Below are 26,096 nucleotides of genomic sequence, written 5' to 3' on the forward strand. Positions count from 1 at the left end.
TTAATTTACAGACGAAAAACTAAGACTCAGAGAGTTTAGGATTCAGGGGTGGAGAACCTGCAGCCTCAAGGCCACTTTTGACCCTCTAGGTCCTCAAGTACAGCCTTCTGACTGAATGCAAGGATTTCACAGAAATCCTTTTAGAGATTTGTTCTGTGAAGTTTGCATTCAGTCCAAGGGCCACACTTGAGGAACTAGAGGGTCATATTTGACTTCAAAGTCAAAGATTCACCATCCCTGGTTTAGGTGATTTGCCTATAGTCACAGATTAAATGAAAGTTTCACAGGCAGGATATTAACTTGGATTTTCCTCACTCAAAGTCCAGCTACACCTTAATCTGTACTGCCTTCCTCCCTTTACCCCCCAAAAATCTGAAAAATTTTCTTCCTGGAATAAACAACCTATCTCCAAAGACCTTATAGGACTGTCACTGCTGCACAGTGCTTTTCTGTGTATGTGTGCTTCTGAGAGTGTTTTCAACATTTTTTTCCTTCTTTTCTTCTCTCATACCCGAATTACTTCCCCTTCTGTCCTGTAGTTGTAGCCAGCTAGCCAGAATCTCATTTTTAGTTTTCCTGTCAGTCAAAGAAAGGAGCAGAAGTTTGGCAGGGCAGTTTTGCAGTCACATATGTATGGCCACAGCTGAAAGGCAACTCCTCCTCCATTCTCCAGGGCTGCTTCAACAACACTCCAAAACTAGGCGCAGGTGCTGTAACTAATTGGCGCACACCCAGGTCACAGTTGACACCATGTGCTCAGAACAGTGACTGAATTTGAATCCTTTGGGGGATGCCATTTCAGAGCTGGCCAAGAAGGACTACATAAGCATGTAGTGAACAGCATAAGATACACACAATACATATATGTGCATACATATGTATATGTACACCTGCTATTATGTTGGATATTACTCAACCTGGATATTAAAATTTTAGTTCAACAAAAACTATATAGTTGCAGATAAAAATATGAAACACTTCTTTGTGGTAATACATTTAGATTCATAAAAAGCTCCGCACAAATACTGCTATTGGAACACAACCTGCAGACCCTAGACTTTCAATAGCAAGTGTTAACAGTTCAAAGATTTTTTTAAAAAACACCTGAATTTTGTGGGCAAATCCCACTCCTCTTTCCTTTATATAAGATTTCCTCCTTATCCCCACAAAATGGTTTCTTCATTGTGCTTTCTTCCAGGGTATGTTAAATAATTAGACCCTCCTACTTTCCCAAGAAGGTTATTCCACAGTTTAATTAAATTCGCCCTTAGGACACTTCACCACTGGGGCACACATAATGAAGTACCTCATACAAAAACAACTACATATCAGGCATGTTTCAAAACACTCTAACAGAATGATATATATCTTGTAAATACATTTTTTAAAAATTATGCCAAAATAGTTTGAGTGGTCTTACAAATCAAATTAAGTCACAAAAGTATTCACACTAAACATTTTTTTCAAATAGAATTATTTTTATTAATTCATAAAGCATAAAAATGACATGACCTCTTCAATAATACAGATACTTTTAAATACCAGTGTTTCAAAAGAGTAGTCAATGTGCCAGTTGGTTTGCTTAATTTGGTTCCTCCATGGTATAAGAGCAGGCTAACTGGGTATAGGATGAGGGAGGGCATATTTGGAATTTGCTGATATAAAAACAAAAGGCATCAATAAAACTTTTTTTTAAAGGGAGAGATGGTCAAAAGAAAATGCCTTGTTCACTTACTGTATTTGCCAAGTCCTGAGTTCAGAATCCCATGTTGCCCCTTCAACAGTAGACAGCATCACAACCACCTAAAAGAAATTAAGAGGATTTCATTGGAGAGAGTACAACTATAATGCTAGACCACTTCTATTTCAAATCTCAGAAACAAAGAAAAGAAGTGAAAAACTTATGTGTTTTGACTCATAAATTCCATTGATGTATTTTTTTTTATCCATTTTGTTAATGCCTTGTAGAGTCTGACACAGTATCTCATGAGTGAACTGAATAAACATTTGTTGAATGAGACACTGGAAAGCAAACAGAAAACACACTGAACTGAGGGGATAGGCTTTGGTGGGGAGGAGAACTGGGGTCTAGTCCTGGCTCTGATGTCAGCTAGCTGTGGGATCTTGGACAGCTACTTCATCAGTCTGGACCTCAGTGCCCTTATTTGTAAAATAAGGGGATTGGATTAGGTCCCCTTCAATTCTGAAATTCCATGAGTATGTCATAATATCTATTACACTTCCCTCAATATATCATTTCCAAAATTAAGACCACTATCTCAAATTTACTTTTTTTATAGGCCATGAGCATTTATAATGCTTTAAGATTGTATAATTTTGTTCACTTTAAGAGCTCACTGTCTCAAATTTTCAAATCCACTGAATTATATCTGTTAACAAATATTGGAGTGACATAACAAAAAAATATGCTCCCAGAAAATTCATTTCACTAACATACAGAGCATTCTACTGATAACAAATATATATATTTTAATATGGGATATTTACATGTAAAATGAAAATTATGAGGCTGGCATTTTACCAACATGTAGTTTAAGGAAGCGTATGCTCAAAATATTTACCATGAATTTCTCTGCATTTCTAAAATGTTGCTTTACACACACACACACACACAATCCTCCTCTTCAACCTGCCTAATTACCAGGTAAAAGAATATCCAAATAACCACTGTTTCAAACTGATTATGCCTTCTTGGAGTGATTATATTTGTTTTTCATTCATGTCCCCAGCATCTTTTCACTTGAATGACATGAAATAAAAATTAATAACACTTTACAAGTCAAAAAGTGACTCAACCTTCTTGGGCCTGTTTCCTCTTCTGTAAAATGAGAAGGCTGAATAAAATGATCTCCAAGGGACTTTTCAATTCCACAGTTTTATGAAATTCACAGAAATTGTTTGAATAGGGAAATCAAAACTGACATTATGAATTTCTATTTTTTTCCTTTCCTTTTTCAAGTTAGGTAGACCCTATGTCCAACTTATAAGAGGACATGGACAAGAGCTGTCAAGGATTGTCAATGAAAATGTCTAGAATTTGGAAATGGAATGTCTTTTGTAAAAAACAGCAAGGAGGTGTCACTGGATCACAGAGTATAATGGGAGGGGTGTAAGAAGTGAGAAGACCAGAAAGGGATGAGAGGAGAGGCTGGAGAAAGAGGGCATAAAGGGCTTTGAACACCAAAAAGAGGATTTTATATTTGATCCTGGAAGTGAAAGGGAGCCACTTGAATTTACTGAGTAAGGGGGAGGGGTTACTCAGCATTAAAACAGCCTCCCTGACCACCACTCATCTATTTCTGTTGTATTCTCCCATTGGAAGAAAGTTCTTCGAGGTCTGGGACTGTCTTGCTTTTTTATTTTATATCTTCAATATTAAGTGAAATTTAATTAAGTCACCAGTCTCACTTTCTTCTTTGGAGCCATCTGGGTCCAGTGGAAACATACAGATTAGAATGACTGGAGATGGCCCTGGATGCAGTGGGAGACTTTGAACTTTTTACACCCATCTATTGATTAAGGCTAAATAAGAAATGAGGCAGAGAATGGCTTCTTTATCTAGAGAAGGAAGGAAGGAAGGAAGGAAGGAAGGAAGGAAGGAAGGAAGGAAGGAAGGAAGGAAGGAAGGAAGGAAGGAAGGAAGGAAGGAAGGAAGGAAGGAAGGAAGGAAGGAAGGAAGGAAGGAAAGAAGGAAAGAAGGAAAGGAGGGAGGGAGGGAGGGAGGGAGGGAGGGAGGGAGGGAGGGAGGGAAAGGAAGGGAGGGAAAGGAAGGAAAGGAAGGAATCTGGGAGGGGAACACCTTCAAGATTTCTGGCCAGAACGGAAACAACTGCTATTTACATCCACTCTGAGCCAATCAGGGTCCAAACAATGACCAAGTGGGGCTTGCTGTGGGATCTATTCTTGGTCAGTCAACAAGAGTCAAAGCAATTTGGATTTAAGACTTGGTCCTTAAGGGAAAAAAAAGTTTCAGAGATCAAAATTTATATTCCTTTAGGCAGGTAAGGGTGTGCTATCCTATGGGGCGAGGAGAGGCGAAGGAAGGGAAGGGAAGGACCATGACCATCAGGGAGGAGATGACAACTCATGCAAGTGAATTGGATTTAAGTGAGGGAGGGCTGAGCCTCACTCTCCAAGCATATAAGATGTGCAGAAAGTGCAGATTTATATTTAGAGGAAGTTCTTCACCAGAAGCATCCTATAACAATACAATTACAACTTTGATTTTTTTAAAAAAGTTATTTATCAGTATCTAATAAATGGTTCCAAGAGACACGTGTCATATTAGCCTGTCATAAAGGCAGTGTTAATTCCCATGCCCTGCTTAACTCTCATCTGTAGAACTGCTGCATACTTAATCAATGTTTCTGTAGCTTACTATTTGTTTTATCAGAATCAAAGTCAAAGAGCTCCCATGGCAAAACAGTTCTCAGTAGAAATATTACACTGAGCTGTGAACATTCCTTCACAGAAATAAAAGAGCAAAAATGAATTAGTGTGCTTTCTTTCAAACTCCTTGCTTTGGCTGTTATCAAAGGAAATAAAATTCTTGATGGTGGAAAACTAATGCACTACTGACCTTTTCTAAAGCAGAGATGGAGGAGGGAAGGGGAAAGTCTAGCATAAAAATCAATGGTCCAGCATTTAAGTAACCCCCTGCTGCTTCCCCTGATCTCCAGTAAGGGGGATGGAGGATGAGGAAAAAACACACATGTGTGTTTGCTTTCATGGAAGTATCTGACATAAAGACTCCTTTCTTCAAAAGATACCATTTAAAAATATTTTAAAAATCCATATTAGTCTTTCTATGCCTGAAAGTTTTATCAGCTGAGCAAGTAATGCCTAGATAAAAGAAAATTTACATACACTGGAATATTACTAACTTGATAAGAAAAGCATGTGGTGGTTTAGGGGAGCACATGAAATAGAGCACCACGAATAGGTTGTGTTCATTTTTTCTCCTGAATTGTCTTTTTTCCTAAAAATCATTCTGTACCATTTGCTAGCATAGCAAAGTGGTCCTTTCACAAAAGTTACTCTCGTTAAGAGAGCAGTAGTTTCTAAAGTAAGGTTTCCTCTTATTTGTCTTTGACATAAAAAATGAGAAGAGAACAAAAGATTTTATTGTGAGAATTAACATCTTCACAAATTAGTGCCATGAGAATGGATATAATATTTCCTTTCCGTTGACCCAGATAGGAAGTCATTCATCCAGCTAACCTATTGGCCCATGACAGTCTCTGATTCTAAGCTTCTGTAGTAGGAATTTTGAGAAGTTTGATACATATAACAGAACCCTGGACTGATGGGCAGTTGGTAGATGAGAAGGATTCTGGTTCTTATTGCCAAAAGTATTCTCTGGGCAAAACCAAATTATCTTGTTAGTCTTCTTCAAATTATCTATCTACCCATAAAATGGAAAACATTTATTTCAAACTATGCATCATTTATAAGGAGGTTATTAAAGCCCTGTTTTCTCAAAGTTAGGGTAAGACCAACACATAACATTAAAAAAAATGGGACATTAGAGTAGAGAGGAGGAAATGATCATGGAGGGCCGTAGAGACACAAAGAATAAAGGTTAGATGAAAGGAAAAAGCACAGCAAGAAAATGATGGGGAGACCAGAATGGTATAGGAATGAGGTTAATCATCTATTGCACTGAGGTAGAAACTTTTAGTTTCAGAAAAAAACAATGAGTACTATCTCCAGAAAACTAGCTATGCATTCATTATCCAGTTGGCAAATAATCCAGGGTCTTCACTTATTCCTACCATCCATCTATTTTCTGTTCATTTTATTAAATGCAGAAATCTATCCTCAAATCATACATTCCCCACTAAAAAAATATAATTCCAGAGAAGCATATTCCCAGGGTGGAGGGGAGGAAAGTTGGCTTCAAAATACTGATGGAAGAAATCACTTAGATATAGATATATAATGTACATTTGTTTCTTTTATTCTTGATAGAAAAACAAAACTTTTACAAACAAAAAATAAGAGTAACAAGATAATTTAAACACTCAAAGTGTTTTCAATAAGCCTGTGGCAATTATACTAAAGATGTGGCAAGAGAAGTTTCATCTCATTGGAAGAACTCAATCCATCAACAGATATTTAGCGAACACCTACTTCAAAGACTATTCTAGGCTTTTGGCCAAAAACCTTATTCAAAGATAGGTGCTGTGAATGGCTCTTCTTTCCTTGTAGCTTCACCCCTCACTGGCTTGTTTCTAATTATATTTAGTCTGGAGAATAAAACTGGAAACTCACTGTATCTAATTTCTAAGGACACTTATAATGAAGCAAAAATGATATTAAAGAGTGACAATTATTTAGCACTTTAAAGTTACATAATTTTCTCACCTGAACCTCACAACAAACCTGAAACAGATACTACAGGTGTGATTATTTCTAATTTGCAGAAAAAGAAACTGAGGCTCAGGAAAATTAAGTGATTTGCCCATGGTCAGCCAACTAATGTCAGAGGAAGGATATGTAGCCAGGTCTTCCCAAATCCACATTTAACACTCTTATATACTAAACTACCCTTATGGACTTGGGCAGTTCCCCTAGGAGTAGCAGGTCTTACCAGTTAGAGCAAGAGGGGAAGAGAAAGAAATAAGATCACAACAAAATGCCAAAGTGATCAAAAGTAAGGAAGCGAGATAGAATTCTAAGGGACAGGAAAACGGAGTAACAGTCACAATCACCTCACACATCTAAAAGTTGTTCCAATTTACAAAATGATTTTGTATCTATACCATGTCATTTGATTATCACAACAACCCTCATGGGAAGCAGAGTAGAAAATCTACTTGCTGTGGAGTCACAAGATCTGGGTTCAAATCCCCCTCCTAACACATACTGCCTGTGTGACCTTCAGCAAGTCACTTAATTTTCCTGGATCTTAGACCTCCCTATGTCTAAAATGAGGGCTTCCTAAGTCCCTTCTATTTCTAGATTTATATTTCCATGAGCCCTGTAGGGAATGTAGGGGTAGCATTCATCTCACTTTATAGTTATGCAAAGGAATAGCTAAGTCTCACAGTCCACAGAGCACAGTCCACAGAATTTAAAATCAGGAAAACTCCTCTTCATGAGTTCAAATCAGGCCTCAGATACTTACTAACTGTGTGATCCTGGGCAAGTCACTTAATCCTATTTGTCTTAGTTCCTCATCTGAAAAATGAGCCTGGAGAAGGAAGTGGAAAACCACTCCAGTGTCTTTGACAAGAAAACTCCAAATGGGATCACAAAGAGTCAGACACAACTGAAAATGACTCAACAATCACAATAACTGAGCAAACAGGCTGAGCAGTTTAAGTGATTTGTCCAAGGTTACAGAGTTATTATTAAGTGGCAAAACCAGGAATAGAAATAAAATTTTCCATATCTAGAGTCAGTATTTTTCCCACGACATCACATGGGTACCAACTGTCTATGTCTGTAGTATGAAAACTGAATCACCTATGTATAAGTGTCATTCATAAATTGAATTAAATGATTAGACAATAGCTTTAGAGCTAGAAGAACTTTGGGGTTATGCAGTCCAATCTCTTCATTTTACAAATGTGGAAACTGAGGCTCAAAAGTTTGCCCAGGATTGTGCAGCTAGTAAGTATCTGAGATAATATTGGAACCCAGTTCTTCAGAACTCTAAATCCATTGCTTTACCAATTATGCCATGTTCTTCTAAATGCACTTGAGCACAATGTGATGTTACTCAATAGATGCTAAAAGAAGTTAAATTATCTTCAAAAGGTGAGAAAGACAGGATCTGGAATCTAACTTAATGATATATTTGGAGCATTGATGAAGATTTGATGGAAAGAAGTTTTACAATTCTGGTCAAATTAGGGTCAATATGATCCTTTACCTATGATATTCTGGGTCCTGAATTATCATTGATAACTGTTAAGTTGCCTAGGTAAAAATATTATAGCTTTTTTTATATGGATTGTATGCCATATTTTCTTTTTAAAATTTATTGCTTAGAAACTATCTTTTATCCAGTAAATGAACTTTCTTCTCATTTTATTCAGTGCAGGCTCTCCATTTCTGCTCCTCCATGCCTACTGTAAAATTTTTACTTCATTCTGATCTGTTGAACTATCAATGATACTTATTAGCACTTTTACCTAGGACAAGGCAGCCCATAACTAGGTACTCCAAAAGCCAGAAATGCGTAGATAATATAAGTGAACCAATGAAATAACTACAGGGATAACAAAAACATGCTTTATATTGGTAAAACTCCATTAGAGAAAATAAAAGGGATATTTCTTCACATACGCACTTTAAAGAGGAAGATCACTTCCTTTGTCCCTATAATTCCAGTACAAAGCAATAGTCCTAGGATGCGATACCTCAGTTTGGAATATGCCCCTACATAAGCAATCTGCCCCAGCGTACTCTCACACACTCTAACTAGATTAGGGAAAATACCAGCAGAGTTCAGAAATGTCAAAAGAGGGTGGTGGTGAGAGGTGTCTGCCCATTCTACAATATCCTATATAAGCCAAATATAAATACCTATTTCCTTCTTAAGAAACCCCTAAAGGCTAAAAAAAAAACCTTTCCCTTTCCACAGATTTCAACAGAAATATGGGACTAGAAGGAATGCCTCAAGTTGTCACCTAGGTCATTTTTCTCCCTGGTAGGTCTACATTTATCCAAACCCAGACACATGAGACTCTATCTTATTTTTTAAAAGGTACATGGGAAGTGATTCCACTTCATCCCGCAGAAAGACATTCCAAAATTTAACAGCCTTATCAGAGTTCTTCCTTGTAACATAAATATCTCATGCTCAAGTTACAATTCATTTTCTTATTTTCAGTTCTCAGTAAATATCATCTCTATATCTACTGTTATGTCACTCCTCAGCCTTTGCTTTTCCAGGTAAATTATCTTCAACCATTCTACTTCCTTCTCTAAAGTCTTGCTTTTTAAATTATATTTTGTATCAGTTTCTTCTCAGTCTTCTCCTTGTTGATCATAGCTATCAAGTTACAAAGTATAAAAGATAAGATGACAAGAATTCTAGTGAAAACCAAAATTCTAGTAAAACCAGAATTCTAGTCAGGACTTAAATCAAATGAAGATTACAGTGAAATGAAATGAATTGAGTTTCCATATTCTGTACTAGAAAAAGACTTTTCATTACTAGAAAAAAGTAGGCAGCATGTAAGAAATTCTAAAAGAAAAAAAAATGAGAACAGGACTAGAAAAACATATTCTTTTTTACCTTCACTCAAAAGCAATCATAAATTAAGTAGTGAATAATTTGGGTTAGGAAAGAGAGATAGGGACCCTCTATGTACCTATAAGTATCTAAAAGGCATAAAAATTTAAAAAGAGAATAGACAATGTCATCAAATTTTATAAAACAGAAACTGGGTAAGTTTTTTTGGGGGGAAGACTTCCCTGATGATGAGGCAAAATATTCTCCCAAAGGTTTTTACCATTTATCCAATGAGATACTTATTAAAAATATGGATAAAGAAATAGAAAATGTATTTAGGGAACTATGCTGCCAAGCCCTCTTGAGGATGTACAAAATAACCTAATTAGACTTCTATATCTGTAATTTCTATGAACCTAAAATAAGATACTACCAGAATGTTTTTCCTATGGCATTTCATTTTGCAAAGTAACTAACCAAGGTGTTAGGCATGCATTGGACTGAATAGGAAGGAAAGTAAACCCTTGAAGAAGCTCTAGACCAGACATGTCAAACACTCAGCCCACAGGTCAAAGGTGACCCACAATACTCCCAAGTATAGCCTAAACCAGATTAAAATGCAGTTCCTATGTAACTTTAACATGTTGATGTATTAATAAAAAAAAGGAATGTATAAAGATATGTAGTTTTCTAAGTCAATATGTGGCCTGCAGCAATTCTTATGTATATTTAGTGGTACCTATTTTTATTTGAGTTTGACAACACTGTACTCGTCTACCTCTATTATGTAAAAGCCTTTTCTCCGCAGCACGGCCAGAGAATGAATGCCTTTTTGCTCGACTACCTGTCAATATGATTCTGGCTAGCCGACAGTAGAAATAACAATTTTTCCAAAGGATCATAGGACATGAAAAGTCATTGAGATAGCTTTAAAGCAAATTCTTTTATGGATCTAACAGAACATGTTCCTGTCAACTCTGGGAGACCCAAAGTTAAAAAAACCTTTCAGAGGTTAACTTGACAAGGAGATAAACTCAAGGAGAATCTACCATTTACCCTTCCTCTGCCCTTCCTCTCTTCCTAGTCTTTTTCTCCCTCCTCTAAATCCCCAATAAAACTGGCCATGTACAAAAAAACAAATAATTACATCTAATTTTTGGATACCCAGACTACCTGAAAACACTAAAGAATAAAGGCTTGTATCACCCACCCAGTGAGGGAAGCAGGCAGAACATAACTATAAGTAACAAAGTCAATAACAATACATATAAGAAATAGCCAACAGCAATATAAAGTAGCAATAAGGATAATGTCAATAAAGTTCGATATGGTTTTAAGTACTTCATGTATGCTATCTCATTCAATCCTCACAACATCCCTCAAGATAGGTACTATTCTTATCCTAATTTTACAGAGGAAACTGAGGCTGAGAGGATAAGGGACTTGACCTAGATCACACAGTGATCTGAGGCCAGGTTTGAACTCCTCAGTTCTTCCTGACTCCAAGCCCAGCAATTCTCTATCCAATGTAACACCCAACTGTTCACATCTATATAACACTTCAAAGGTTCACAAAGTACTTTAAAAATATTTATGTATGTGACATTTCAAACTAACATGACAGCTCTAATAAAGGAACAAACTTTTTTTATGTGCTGTACACACATTTAAATGCTATACTGGAGTTGCTTATAATATCAAAAATGGGTAAAATGTGATTATTTTAATATAATAAGACATTTATAAGGAAAGCAGTATGGCACACTGGAAATAGCACTGGATCACATGAGTTGGGTGGCCTGAGTTCTAATCTTACTTCTATGCCATATGTGACCTTAGGTAAGTCACTTAAACCCCCTGGAGGCTAAATGTAAATCACTGAACATGGAATACAAGACCTTTATGAACCCTTCTTCTCACTGAAGAGGTTTTATTGTTGGGCTATAGGGCACAAGAGTTCTGTTGGTGTTTGGTGTCTCCATGATCTAATCTAGATTACTTATTAAGTTTAGGCTGGGTCTATGTGTTTTTTATTTACAGAAATTACACCCCTATCACTGGAAAAAAATAAATAAAATGGATTATTTTGAAATAGTAGCCTACATTTCTCTTCTTTGCTTGGTCTGTCAGGCCAGTTTCTTTGTTCTATTCTTCTATTCCCGCTGCCAGCACCCTAATATAGGCCCTCATTACCACTGGATTATTTCCATAGCCTTTTAACTGGTCAGTTTCCTATCTCTTTCAATATTCTAATCCATCCTTCCTAATCCTGAGATTTGATGGCACCTATAATGGATCTATATTGCTTATGAAGAAAGTTCAAATGCCTTAAGTGGGCCTTAAAAACTTTCTGCAAATCTAAGACCTCCCCACTTTTCCAACTTAATCTCACATTATTCCAACCCCAAACCACATATGTGCACACTTCAAACAAACTGGTCTTTTAGACACATCAAGTGCTTTCCTCCTCCCTGTCCATTTATTAATCCATTCTTCACACCTACTAAAAGAAAGGCAGCACAGTGCTAAAGTACTAGACCTGGAAGCAGCAAGATTTAGGCTTAAAATCTTCCTTTGACATTTATTAACTTGGTGACCAGACAAGTTCCTTATCTTCTGTCAGCTTCACTTTCTTTATTTGTAAAATGAGGGAGGTGGATTAGATTGCCTTCCAGCTCTAAGTCTACAGTACTAGCACTAAACTGGAATCCTGTGACTTGTTTCCACACTTTATTCTCTACCCAACACATGTCACATAACTATGATGACTGATTTTCTTAATGAACTGTTCTGACCATATCACTCCTCTGTTCAAAACAATCAGTGGCTTCTGGCCACTGTCAGTGTAGCTGAGTGAATAGAACGTTGGAATCAAGAGACTTTGGCTGAAATTCCACCTCAGACATTAACTAGGTTTGTAACCACAAGAAAGACACTAGAACTGTCGAAGCTTCAGTTTTCTCATATTTAAAAAAAAAAACAATAATAATACTTATCTTCCTTACAGACTTGTAAGGAAATACTTTTATAAACCTTAACATATTATATAGATGTGAATTATTATAAAATAAGATTTTAATCTTGGAATTTAAAGCGCTCTAGTCTACCTGTTGAGACTTCTTTCATACATTTCATCCATGGACCATAATGTTCTGTAATTCCATATTGACTTTTCTCACCTCTGAACACTGGTACAAGTTATCCCAGGAGTGGGGAACCTGCATCCTCAAGGTCACATGTGGGCCCTCTCGGTCCTCAAGTGCTGAATCCAAACTTCAATCATCTTCATAAAAGAATTTGTTCTCTAAAAATTGGACTCAGTCAAAAGGCCACACATATGGCCTTGAGGCCACAGATTCCCTACTCCTAGATTCCCTACATAAAAAATAAAATTCCTCCCTATCTACAGTCTTTCAAGACTCATCTCAGGTCCTTCCCTCCCAATCCCCCACAGCTGAAAATGATTTCTCATTCAATTTTCTTACCACATATTAGACATCTCCTTTGCCCTTATTCCATTCTTTTCTCATAATTATTTGGGTATATGTCCTATTCCACCTGGTAGACTGAAAGTTCCTTTAGGACAGGCACTGTGTTGTTTATCACTTTTTCCCCAGACTCTCGCATTTCTCAAAATGTGAGACATTCAAGGACTTCTTCCAGGGATGGGGAACCTGCAGCCTCTAGGCCACATATGGCCCTCTAGGTCCTTTAATGCAGCCCTTTGAATCCAAACATTACAGAACAAATCCCCTTAATAAAATGATTTTCTATGTAAAACCTAGACTTAGACCCTTTTTTGGGACCCACGGCTTAGACCTCTTTAATGTCCTTCAGAACCCAACATAATGATTGCTTCTGTACGTATAGCAGACATTTCCCCAATACAAGAAAGAATAAATGGATGTTTCTGCTACCCAGTAATCTAACAAAATCATGACTTATCCATTCTTCTTTTGTAAATAACTGGTTTATTACACGCAGCATGTTCTAATGACCACTTTTAATATGCATACAAAAAAACACAAGATACAATCGATGGAAAGGAAAATATGCATTTTACAGCCTGTCAAATATACAAATATCAAAAGGAAAACTGTTACTTCTCCACACTGCTTACTGTGACAGGTGTGAAACTGCAGCCTGGCCATCTGTGCAACGCGGATCAGTTTTACAGTCTAGCTAGCAGCCAAAACTGTAAGGTGCAGTCTTCCACTGGCTAAATAATAGTTTGCAGGGTTCCCCTGCACCTCCCTCTCCTACTTATATGTTGAAGAGATCCGAGTATGTTTTTTTCCTCCCAAATATAGACACAACTTTTTTATTATCATCATTACCAATAAGACTCAATCCCCCCATATCTTACACATCAGGAGCCTCACATGTCCAACATGGGAGTTAACAGTATGGTTGAGATATAAATCAAACTCTCCCTAGAATAACTACTTGTTCCTTTAAAGCTAGTAATAAAAACAGACTTGTTTTCAGTACTAAACAAATTTACAGAAAAAAGTACACATGAATAAGAGGAGCAATTAAGAAATCTGTCCATTTAAATTGATACTAAGCTAAGGAACAATGTCTACATCCATTCCCTTTACCACCACAGTTACGACTATAAACCTGGCCCTCACCTTGAGCATATTTTACCATTAAAGGAAATCAGGCTCCAAGCTTTGCCATTCCAAGTTAACCTGCATACCACTACCAGATTAATTCTTCTAAAACATTAGTTTGCAATGTCTACAGGATAAAATCCAAGATATTTAGCTTCCTAGCCAAAACCCTCTAGAACATAGCCCTTACCAGCCTTTCCAACATTATTAGTGGCAGACTAGGGCTAATTCCCCAGTGTCCTAATTCCATGTCCAGAGATCTTTCCACTATACTCCTCTGTCTTCCCAATCTGACACATCACACAGGATCGTAGATTTAAAGCTAGAAGCAACCTGAAAGGGCATTTGCCCAACTCCTTCAATTTAAAGATGAAGAAAGTGAGGCCCACACAAGTTAAATGTCTTGCCCAAACCTAGACATCAAATTGCAGAGCTGAAATTGGATCTCAGAACCTCCTGCATTCTTTTTTTAAGTTTTATTGATGTATTTCATTTCTGCATTATAAACATTTACATATTACAACCTCTCCATGAGAAGTCTTTTGTAACAAAATAAAACAATTAGATAAAACAAATAATAGAATAGCCTCATCTGAAAAATGAATGTAATATTTTTCATCTGTAACACTCCTTCCAATTCTCTATATTAAAAAACTACATCTATTTTCTCTCCCTCCCACCTCCTGCCTCATTAAAAAAACAAATTTCTTGTGACAAATATGCAGTCAAGCAAAACAAATTCTCTCTCTAGCTGTATAAATATATATACATACATACATACATACATACATATATATATATACACACACATGTCTCATTCTGCATTTGAAATTCTTTATCTTTCTGTCATGGACAGTGTGTTTCATCATTGGTCCATCATCTGGACCATGATGAATGGTCCGTGAATGGTCATTGTATTTATAAAAGTTCTAACTGTGTGACTCTGGGCAAGTCACTCTGTTTGCCTCAGTTTCTTCAACTGTAAAATTAGGATAATAATAGAACCTACTCCCCACAAATGTTGTGAGACCAAATGAGATAATATCTGTAAAGCATTTGGCACAGTAGGCTCTTTATTAAGTTCATTTCCTTCCTTCCACTTTTCAAGGTTGTTTTCACAATGTTGTATTGTTCTCCTGGGTCTGCTCATTTCATTCTTTATGAGTTTATAAAAGCCTTCAAAATCTGTTATTTTTATAATTGTTCTGCTGGTTCTGGTTACTTCACTCTGAATCAGTTCCCAAGTCTCTTAAAATCTTCTGCTTCCTCATTTTACAATACAAGAGTATTTCCGTCACATTCATATACCACAGCTTATTCAACCACTCCTCAACTGATGGCATCTCCTTTATTTCTAGATCTGTTTTGCCACCCCAAAAGAGCAGCTGTAAATATTTTTAACATAATTGCCTCTTTATTTGATCTCCTTTGGCCATAGGCCTAACAGTGTTGTAGCTTAATCAAAGGGCAAACCATTCTTTCTAACTCTGAAATGATGCTGTTTATTGTCTTGTATTGTTCAATAATTGTTTCATGTGTATGAATAAAACCACACTAATTACAAGATCCTCAAGGACAGAAAACTTCATAGTACATTATGCAATGTTGAACAAATAAACAGTAGGTCTTCAAGAAATTTCCCTTAAGGAAATACATTTATATTTTGGGCATTAACCAAAGAAATACATTTATTGGACTTCTATATATGCAATATGTATGTTAATTGGTTAAATGTATATGTCAGAAGTTCTTCCATGTCAAAATAAATTTGGCCCTTTAAAAACCAACTTGGAGAGTCATTAACCAGCTTTAGCTAAACTATTTGACATTGAAGTAATAACCTCATCATGGGCCTTTGGCATAAAAAAAGAGCAAATCTAAGTTAGATATAAAAGTAAGCTAAAGACAGATTTAAACTCAAAAAAGAAAGGAAAAGCTCTCCTAAAAGATGCTGAAAGGGAAGATGAACAAAGAGAGGTTTTATTTCACACAGAAAATGTTTTGGAGTGGGTTCGATCATAGAGGAAATAATGAAACAAATAATTTGATAGGCTAGAAGGATGAGCCTTAATCAATAAGATGAAAATTAACAGGCATTAATGTGGAATTCTTCATTCAAAAAATCAATACAATGGGAAAGAATGCTCGAATTAGAATCAGAGGATCAAGGTTCAAATTTTTGCTTTGTAAGTGATATGATCTGTGTGAACTTGGACAAGTCACTTAACCTGTGTGAATCTCAGTTTTCACATGTAAAATAAGGGGGAATTGAAGTATAACACCTCTCCAACACCATGAACTGTATGTATCATCTCTAAGGTTTCTTCTAGCTCAAACATATATAAACCTACTTGTTGTTATTGTTCGACCTTTGCTCTCAAAGAGGACCAATGACATTAGGAAGTGATGCCTCGACTTGCAAGTGAGGCAGGGCAAAGTCATCAGCCCCACTCTCTCCTCCAGAGTCATCAGAGTCCAGTGTCAAGAACACCAGAAACAGTGGGAGACCTTGGCCAGTTTAATCTAAGGTGTTTCCCAGGTTTCAGTTTGTCTAAGGCAACACTCAGTGATTAAAGGCTTGGTAAAAGTTTGACTTCCCAAAAGAATAAGTCTGGGAGGGGAAGACTTACTACATAAAGGTGGAAGAAACCTTGAAATTTATATGAGGAAAACTCCTGGAGTTTTAGTCAATGAAACAGTGTGTGTGTGTGTGTGTGTGTGTGTGTACACATATATATATAATACATATACATATAATATATACACATATATAACATACATTTATGTATACACACATATATAATATATATGTATGTATGTGTATATGCATATACGTATATGGAAGGTTTGCAAGAATACAAGCATTTATATTAAGGTTGCAAAAATTTTTCTTCATAAAAACGCTCCTGAAGTAGTTATTTCAATTTTCATAATTATACCCATTTTAAAGATGTAGAAACCAAGGCTCTGAAAAGATAACACAACTATTAGGTTGTTTAACAGAGGACCTGATCGCAGGTCTTCAGATTCCAAATCCAGCATTCTTTAACAACTACACCTTACTACCTACAAGAAGTGTAATGAGACAAAAATTTTACATTATTATTTAAAAGGATCAAGAAAGGTGATGATCTTCTCATAACAGTGAAATTATGCATGGAGGGAGTACTTTGTCCAATTCTTGGTGTTACACTTCCAAAAGGAACATTAATACCCTCTAGATTTCCAGGGGAGAATGAGCAAGATAGTGAAGGATCTAGAACCCTCATTCAAGGTATGGTTATTATAGCCATTGGAGAAACTAAACCTGACAAAAAGATGACTTGAAAGATGTAGGTGGGACGATTGGGCATGGTAGAGTTTTCAAATATTTTATGTCAACTGGTGGAAAAGCAAATAAATAACCTGTATTTTTAGGACCAATGGAGTAAAGCGAGAGGGAGAAAGATATTAGTTCAATGAACTTAAAAAAAAAAAATTAGAGAAGTTTAAAAAAGGAATAAGGTATTTGGTATTTCACTGGTACCTGCTGTCCAACACAAGTGTCCAAGAAACAATGGATCACAATGCATTAGAAATGTTATAAAAGACATTTCTCCCTTAAGAGTCTAAACCAGGTAGTCTCTAACTCCAAGTGTCTTCCACCTACTCCAAGAATTTATGATCATTTGGAAGGCATAATAAAGGTTTCACTGTTAACAAATATGCAACTTTTACATAATGAAATGAGTCTAGTGAAAGATAGAATCTCTTCATTCTAGTCCTAAAATCTTAGATTATGGCTCAAGCTACAATGATTTGCTATTCTTATAGTGAAACAGGAAAAGCCAAGTACAGAGAGAGTTTTAACAAAGCTTAAGTTTAAGTTAACAACCATTTATTTGCTCAGCATTGCATAATGTATTATGGTGTTTTTTGTCCTTGAGGATCTTGTAATTAGTGTGGTTTTATTTATACACATGAAACAATTATTGAGCAATACAAGACAATAAAACAGTAAACATCATTTCAGAGTTAGAAGAATGGTTTGCCCTTTGATTAAGCTACAACACTATTAGGCCTGTGGCCAAAGGAGATCAAATAAAAGGCAATTATGTTTAAAAAAATATTTATAGCTGCTCTTTTGGGATGGCAAAACAGAACTGGAAATAAAGGAGATTCCCATCAGTTGTGAAGTGAGAGAGAAGGAGTCAAGGATAACATTGTTGGGAACCTGTGTGCCTAGAAGAATGGGTGGTTTGGGAGGGAAAGATAATGAGATTTGTTTTGTGCATGTTGAATTTGAAATGTCCATAGGACATCCAGTCTGAAAAGTTCAATGGATGACAAGAAGGAAATAAGTTCACTATATCCAGACACTGTGCTAAAAGCTTGAAGAAATAAATGTTATCTCCTTTTATTCTCACAACAGCCATGCAAGACAGGTGCTATTATTATCCCCATTGGACAATTGAGAAAACTGAGGCAAGCAGAGGTTAAGTGACCAGAAAGGGTTATACAACCACTAAGTGTCTGAAGTCACATCTGAATTCAAGTCTTTTGGATTCCAAGCCCAGAGATCTAACCACTGTGCCAGTAGCTGCCTCAATACGCAGTTTTGTGATGGGAAGGTGGACTTCAGGAGAGAGACTGGAGCTAGATATATATATAGATAGCAGATAGACATGCTAAGTAGCATGTCGTATTTTTAAAAAAGGGAAAAGAATGTTGGATAGACTACCTATAGACAAGCTACAGAAAAACATGGACAAAAACTGCATGAGGTCCATATCACTATCCCCAGCTCCCAATAAAATCTAAACTTCTTTGAGACAGAAGTAATGTTGTTTTTGAACTTTGTATCCCCAAAACCTGGTGCCTTGACCATATTCTTTATTTGATAAATGTTTGATGAATTTAATTTGTTGACTTCAGACCACTGAGTAGCTTCACGTGGTTCTAACAGATAAAACCTTGGATTTATCAAAGTAACCAATAATCTACAAAGCAATCACTACTATTAAAATAAGCATAATTCTCAGATTCGATGAGAAATGAAACTATTAAAAGGTATAATAGTTTGTTCCAGGGAGGTTTTGGCCTTCAAAGAGAGGAGAAGCTCAGTCACTGTGGGGATCATGGGGAACATCTTCTACAGCTGGAAGAAGTCTCAAAGTTAATTTAGCCCAACTACCCCATCATTTTCCATAGAAACAACCTGAGGCACAGAGAGATTAAGTGATTTCTAAGGTCAAACAAGTAGTGTCAGGGCAAGATTTGAATTTGGACCCTATGACTCGAAATCTAGTTGTCTTTCCACTATACTATAATTATCTTCAATCTCCAGCCAGAATATCTGGTCACTGGATTCAGATGACTCTGGAGGAGAAGTGAGGCTGGTGACCTGCACAGCCCTCCCTCACTCAAAACAAAGTCAAGTGCAAGTCATGCCATTATTTCTCTGATGGCAACGAAGGACGAACACACGCATTAATTATCTTCTGGTCAAGAATAGAAAAAAGACGAGGGAAAAATAGAAAGAGAAAAAAATCCATCGATCACCACTTAAAAGAGATCCTATGAGAAAAATTCATAGGAATATCACAGTCAAATTCCGAAACTCCCAGTTCAAGGATGACATATTAAAAGCATCAAGATTAAAACAATTTATATATGGTGGTGCCACAATTAGACTCACACGAAACCTAGCAGCAGACATTAAAGGACTGTAGGTCTTGGAACATAATATATAGAAGAGCAAAAGAACTGGGGCTCCAGCTGAAAATATACGCTGCAAGGCAAATTATTATCCTGAATGAAATAAATGGATATGATAAACTCTCAGACTTTTAAGACTTTGTTAAAAAATCCTGAATAAAAGATTTGACATACAAGAACCAAAAGAAATATAAGGTACATATCAAAGACTGATTATAAGGGATTCATAAGGATAGACTATTTGCTTTTTACTATATATATATATATATATATATAATATGTCTAAGATTTTTATTAATAATTGGGTAGCTCATAAGTAAGACTGGGGAAAACCTGAGTACGATATGAATTTAAAAGGTAAAACCATTTAGGAACAGCTAAAAAGAGTAATTATTTTATACAAATGAGGTGCAAGAGGAAGAATCGATACAGAGAATTAGATGGGGGAGGAGGTAGTTAACCTACTTTCATTGGGAATGAGTTTAAGAGGGAACAATAAATGTATATTCAGAAGAGTATAAAAGTCTTCTAAATTCAGAAGAAATAAAATGGTAGAGGCATGGGGGGGAGAGGACAAGGGAGGGATTTTTAGAGGGGAGGAGAAGGGAACAGGTAAAAGGGGGATATAGGAGGGTGTTTAGATTTATGGGAATGAGAGGATAGGGGAGGGATCCTTGGAGGGGGGTAGTCAAGTAATAGGAGGGCAAGGTAGTGGGTAGAAGTAAAGTAGAGGAGGCAGTAGGGATAGGAAATGAGATAAGAACAAACATAAAAAAAAGATCAGGAGGAGAATATTGGGAAAGCATACATCTATACAAGTATGTAGGTATATGTGTATGTACATATCTATAACTATAGAGAAACATATCTAAACTTTATTGTAGCCTTCTGAGGGGGTGGGGGGGAAAGAACAAAAAAAGTGCACAGCAGAGAACAAAAGAATTCGCAAGAAAAGATGGACAATTTTCAACACAATAAATATTTATCATTTAGGTTTTCTTGAAATTAAAATTTATTGTTATATAATCTGAATCCTCTCATGTTCTACTATGCACCTGACATGCTTTTTTTTTTTAACTTTGTATTTAAGTTTATGATATGTTTTTGATTCTTTTCTCTATTCTGTATTTGTGTTTTGGCATTTGAGTCTAAAATAAAATTTTTTAAAAAAATAGAAAAAGGTAAGCAACAACAAAAGTTCTACTCCTTGTTAGAACATGGATTAATTTAACAGTTTCAACAAAAGTAACCAACATATCAAATGAGTCAGAAAATATATACAATATTCTACAACCAGGGTCCTCCAAATCTTCAAAGAAAGGTCGCCGTATTTTTTTCATATCCTATTTAGAATCAAACCTAAAATTATACAGCATTGATTTTAAGTTTCTTGTTTTTTCTATTTATATATCATAGTAATTGTTTACAGTGTTTTCTAGGTTCTATTTTTTTCACCCTACATCCATTCAATTAAATTTTCCCATTCTTCTCTGAATTTTTACTCATTGCTTCTTATGGATCCATAATATTTCAATGCATGCATGTACCACAATGAGTTCAGCCATTCCTTAATCAATGGGCATCCACTGTTTTCAGCTCTTCCCCACTACAAAAAAAATGCAGCTATGCTTTGATGTATATGAAATCTCCCATTTTGTCTTTGACATCTTTTGACAGACATCCATCAATGGAATTTCTGAATCAATAGGTATGGGCATTTTAGTCATTTTTTAAAAAGCATAATTCCAAATTATTTTTCATAATAAATGAATCAATTTATAGCTTCACTTATAGCATATATCCCCTTTCTAAAACCCCTTTAAAATATTGCTGTTCCCATCTTCCTCCCCCATCCCATGATATCTGGAGATCCTTGGCATGATAAAATCTAAGGAGGGTCTCTAGGATCACAAAATACTTGTGAAGAATATATAAAACAACAATATTTTTAAACTGAAGAAATCTCTCAGAGTTTGCTGTCTTGCTAGCATAGCCTTCAAGAACCAAGGGTCACTTCCCTACGATGATGAAGCATCCAGGCAAGGCTTTATGGCTGAGGGTGTAATAACATTACACAATCCAAATACAAGCTTTGGAAACTACATCCAACAGTAATGACTTTTCCCTGTATCAAGTTGCTGCTGTAGTAAAATGCTGAGACTGAAGCTGTTTAAGTTTTTGTTACTGAAGATTCAGAAGCAAAAGGATTCACAAAGCACTTGCTTGACAACCACACTATTTCTGTAATCCACATTCCCTAGTAGTAATGCCCATAAAAATCCTACACTGGAGCAATAAAAGCTGATAAAGTGCCAGCTGCCTCAAAAAATCTAATAGCTTTGGCAAAATATACAACAACTCATCATGATGTATGATCCTTTTCTTTAACAGGTTGCTTTAAACACACATACACACACAGACTCACATTTTCCTCTTCTCATAACAAATCAACAAATATTTGAATATCTACTATGTGAAAGGCACATGTCAGCTGTAATACAACGATTATGAGCTTGTCCCTCCAGGATTCAGTTGGAAATAACTGGCTTTAGCAGTATCAGAGCCAGTAAACTTGAAAGTGCAGTTTGATATATTGTACTGTCATTACATTGTTCCATGTGAGAATCTACAATACTCAACTACAGATACACAAACAGTAACACTGAGTCTCTGTTACACTGTTAAAAATATTTATTTTTATTAAATCTGGCAGTGTGGGACCAATGTGACCTGTACACTCATAAGCAAGTAGGGAAAATTCCTCTGAAGCCTATGAGCCACAATTCTTTTGCAGTTAGCTGAAAGTTGGTTTATCATACATCAAAAAGTATCTATTGACACTGTATCAACATGATTACAATATAGGCCAATAAACTACTCTATCTCTGACCTCGTCCACTTTTCTGAAAATGAACATTCTTTAAATTTAAGAACCCTGATCAATGCAATGATTAACCATGATACCAGAAGATCAGTGATTACCCTACCTCCTCACAAAGAGATGATGAGCTCAAGATACAGAATATGAAACATACATTTTGGACGCAGCTAATACGGGAATTTGTTTGGTTTGATATTGCATATTTGTTTTGAGGAGTTTACTTTTTTATTTCAGTGGGAGATGGGAAAGTGGAAAAGAGAGACTAAATACTTGTTAACTGAAAATTATTTAAAAAGTTTAAGAATAAAAATAAAATTAATATTTTTATGTTTGACTCCGGAGGAAGGACCCTAATGCTAAAGAAATTGAACTTTATATGTGTTTACTATAATGTTGTTAGATTTGGGGGGCAGCAAGGCTGTATAGTGGATAAAGTGCCAGGCTTGCAGGCAAAGAAAGATTCATCTTTCTGAGCTCAAATCTGGCCTCAGATACTTACTAGCTGTGTGACCCTAGGCAAGTAACTTAACCGTTTGCCTCAGTTTCATGATCTGTAAAATGAACTGGAAAAGGAAATGACAAACCACTCCAGTACCTTTACCAAGAAAATCCCAAATGAGGTCACAAAGGGTTGGACATGACTGCAAAATGACTGAACAATAACAAAAACTCATGTTTTGCCTGACTTTCATAAACTGGAAAAAGTTAAAAATTCCTTAGTAGCTTGAAGCTCCATTTGGAACAATCAAACATTAAAAGTAAATACAAAATTTTGCTCTCATACTTCTAAATTAATATATCAGACAAGATTTGGTACAAAGTTACTTTAGAACTATTAAGGGCTCCTCTAAACAATAACTTTATTTCAATTTTTCCAAGACTTCCATGACTTCAGAAATTTGTCCAAGTTTTAATTTCTAATTCAAATCCCTTCTAACGTTTTTTAAAACTTCAGAGGCCTAACCTGAAAAGAACATTATGCTCAAACCTGGTGATATAGCTAGATGCAATTTACATCCATAACTCTTATCTTTCACTCTTATTTTAGCAGTAAAATCTGCTTTAAAGGAGAGTAGGAAAGAAAGGTCAGAAAAATGCACACACATACATACATATGCCATATTTACTTAAATATATGTAAGCATATGTTCACATAATTATATAGTCATTTGCCCAGAACCCAGAAAATAATTCTCTAAGGGAATAATTGATAACATTTCTGTCAATTACAAAAGGAGTCTATGTTGAACACTGTTTGAAAGAACACAGTGATACTTAATAGGCTTAAAGCTAGCCCATTAACAACCACTGTTTATGACCTAAAAGAAAATCCTTAAAACTTTCATATGATAATGACACTACTCTTCTGGTCCTTGAAGATAGAGGGGGAGGAGGCAGGATGGTGAAAAAGAGAAGGAGGTGACTAATTAGGGTAGGAGGAAATAAGACAGGCCGTGCACATCTGAACATATTTTGATAACAGCTGCTAAGGCAGGAATGGTAGGCAAAAATGGAAAGGCAGGTTCTGGGTGTGGAGGTTAGGAAAGGGGATGCTCAGCCTGAACAATAATCTGGGAGGAATAAGAGCTGATTTCTTTCAAGGCTTATTTGTACCCTGCAGAGACTATCTACCCTCTAGGTACAGAATAATATTATCACAGGAGGAAACTTCAAAAAGGCAACTAAATAATCAAACCTATATGAAACCTTAGCAAGGAAATTTACTGTTTAAATAAAATTGGTACTAGACCTATGGTTTCATTGGTATAGGGAACTCCCAGATAAGGAAAGTGTTTAAATAAGAAACTCTATTTTCTTCCCTAAGAAAGCCTCTCCAAGGTTAGCTGCTCAGAACACAAGAGCATATTTTGTTCAGTTGTTTCAGTCATTTTTCGACTCTTCATGATCCCATTTTGGGGTTTCTTGGCAAAAATACTGTGGTGCTTTGCCATTTCCTCTCCAGCTCATTTTACTGATAAGGAAATGGAGGCAAACAAGATTAAGTGGCTTGCCCAGGGTCACACAGCTAGAGTCTGAGGTCAAATTTGAACTCAAGAAGATGGGTCTTCCAGACTCCAGGTCCTGTACTCTATCCACTGCATCACCTAGATGCCTACAAAATGCTTATAACTCTTCTCCAAAGAGTGAAGTAGAAGCAGTTCAAAACTCTTAATCTAATCAATTTTTCCTGACCTGAAAGACCAATTGTCCTAGAGTGCTGGAAATATATATACTATGTTTTAAATTATAAGGACTATCATCCCTCAAGACCCTATGATAGGATGATAAGATTAGAACTGGAAGAAGCCTTAGACATCTTTAAGTCCAACCTTCTTATTTTACATTTGATGAAAATGGCATTCAGAAATATCAAATGACTAAACTTGGGATACAACTAGTAAGTACAGAGATAGGAATGTGATTTAGGTCTTATTCCAAATCCAGTGTTCATCTAAGTTTATCCTCATTTACCAATGAGAAAACCAAGTTATGGAAATATTAAATCAACAGCTGTGAACTCTTATTACACAAGGGTTACATTGTTAGATTATCTAATGACTTTTTCCTCTCACACAGACTTATCTTCCAAGAGTTCATACTTGAGGGGGAGGGGTATTCCTTTCCCCCAAAGTAAAACGAATTTCTTTAAATGTAGAGCTTATACGTTGTTGGTTCCAACTTTGATCTTCTTTCCCAACATCCTACTCTAAAGCCAACCTTGTTTCAGAAGATGTTATTTCTAGATTGGCAAGAGATAGAAACCTGTTACAAGCAGTTGAAATTCCAGGTCCCACCCAGTAATAAGAATTTATCTAAAAGTACTACATCATCACAGAGATGTATTACAAATTGGAAAGTAAGACACACCTGAAAGTAGTAAAACATGAGATACAATGTTTCTCTAGGCATCTCTGAAGTTATCGTTACACAAACTTTGGGACCCAGGAGAATGTGATCATGCACACAGTAAGATTTTTATTCCTTATCACCAAGTTCAATGCTACTGACTTAACAGAATCATGGGAAATTTTTACAAACTTGTTTTCAGTGTAAAAGTATTTAATAACTACTTTCCAAATATCTAGGGCAGCTGTGTGGTATAGCTATAGAGTGTTGGCCCTCAAGTCAGGAGGACATCAGTTCAAATACAACCTAAGGCACTAACTAGCTGTGTGACCCTGGGTAAATCACTTAATCCTATTTACCTCAGTTTCATCTGTAAAATGACCTGGAGAAGGAAATGGCAAACCCCTGCAATATCTTTGCCAAGAAAACTGAAAATGGGATATCAGAGTGAGACATGACTGAACAACAACAAATTCCAAATATCTACAATACTATACCAAAATGCCAACATCACTTAAAAACTGAAATATAAACAAACTGAGGAAAATGTGGGTCAATTCTTCAAACTGCAATATGAGTCAAATCTTAACAATAATTATAATAATTAAAATCTATAACGCAGGCTCCAAATCACAAATAATAAGGGAAATGCACATCAGAACAACTTATGCCCAGCAAATTGGCAAATCTGATTGACAAAAAATGAGGGGGGTGGAGCAAAGATGGCAGAGTAACAGCACGGACTTTCTAGAGCACTCCCGCCAAGCCCAGTCAAATACCTGTAAAAAATGGCTCTAAACAAATTCTGGAGCTGTAGAACCCACAGAATGATGAAGTCAAGCAAATC

General features: G+C 36.1%; 1 protein-coding gene across 6 annotated transcripts in view; it reads right to left on the bottom strand.

Annotated features, from left to right (window-relative positions):
• JADE3 (jade family PHD finger 3) overlaps window positions 1-26,096 on the bottom strand; it is a 189,133-nt gene that overhangs the window by 126,543 nt on the left and 36,494 nt on the right. For all 6 annotated transcript variants that reach the window (XM_072614543.1, XM_072614539.1, XM_072614541.1 and 3 more), the window contains one exon: window positions 1,736-1,803. The gene's annotated coding sequence lies outside the window, so the exon portion shown is untranslated. The remainder of the gene's footprint in view (window positions 1-1,735; window positions 1,804-26,096) is intronic.

This window comes from Notamacropus eugenii, chromosome 5 (assembly GCF_028372415.1).
Source record: "Notamacropus eugenii isolate mMacEug1 chromosome 5, mMacEug1.pri_v2, whole genome shotgun sequence".
NCBI lineage: Eukaryota > Metazoa > Chordata > Mammalia > Diprotodontia > Macropodidae > Notamacropus > Notamacropus eugenii.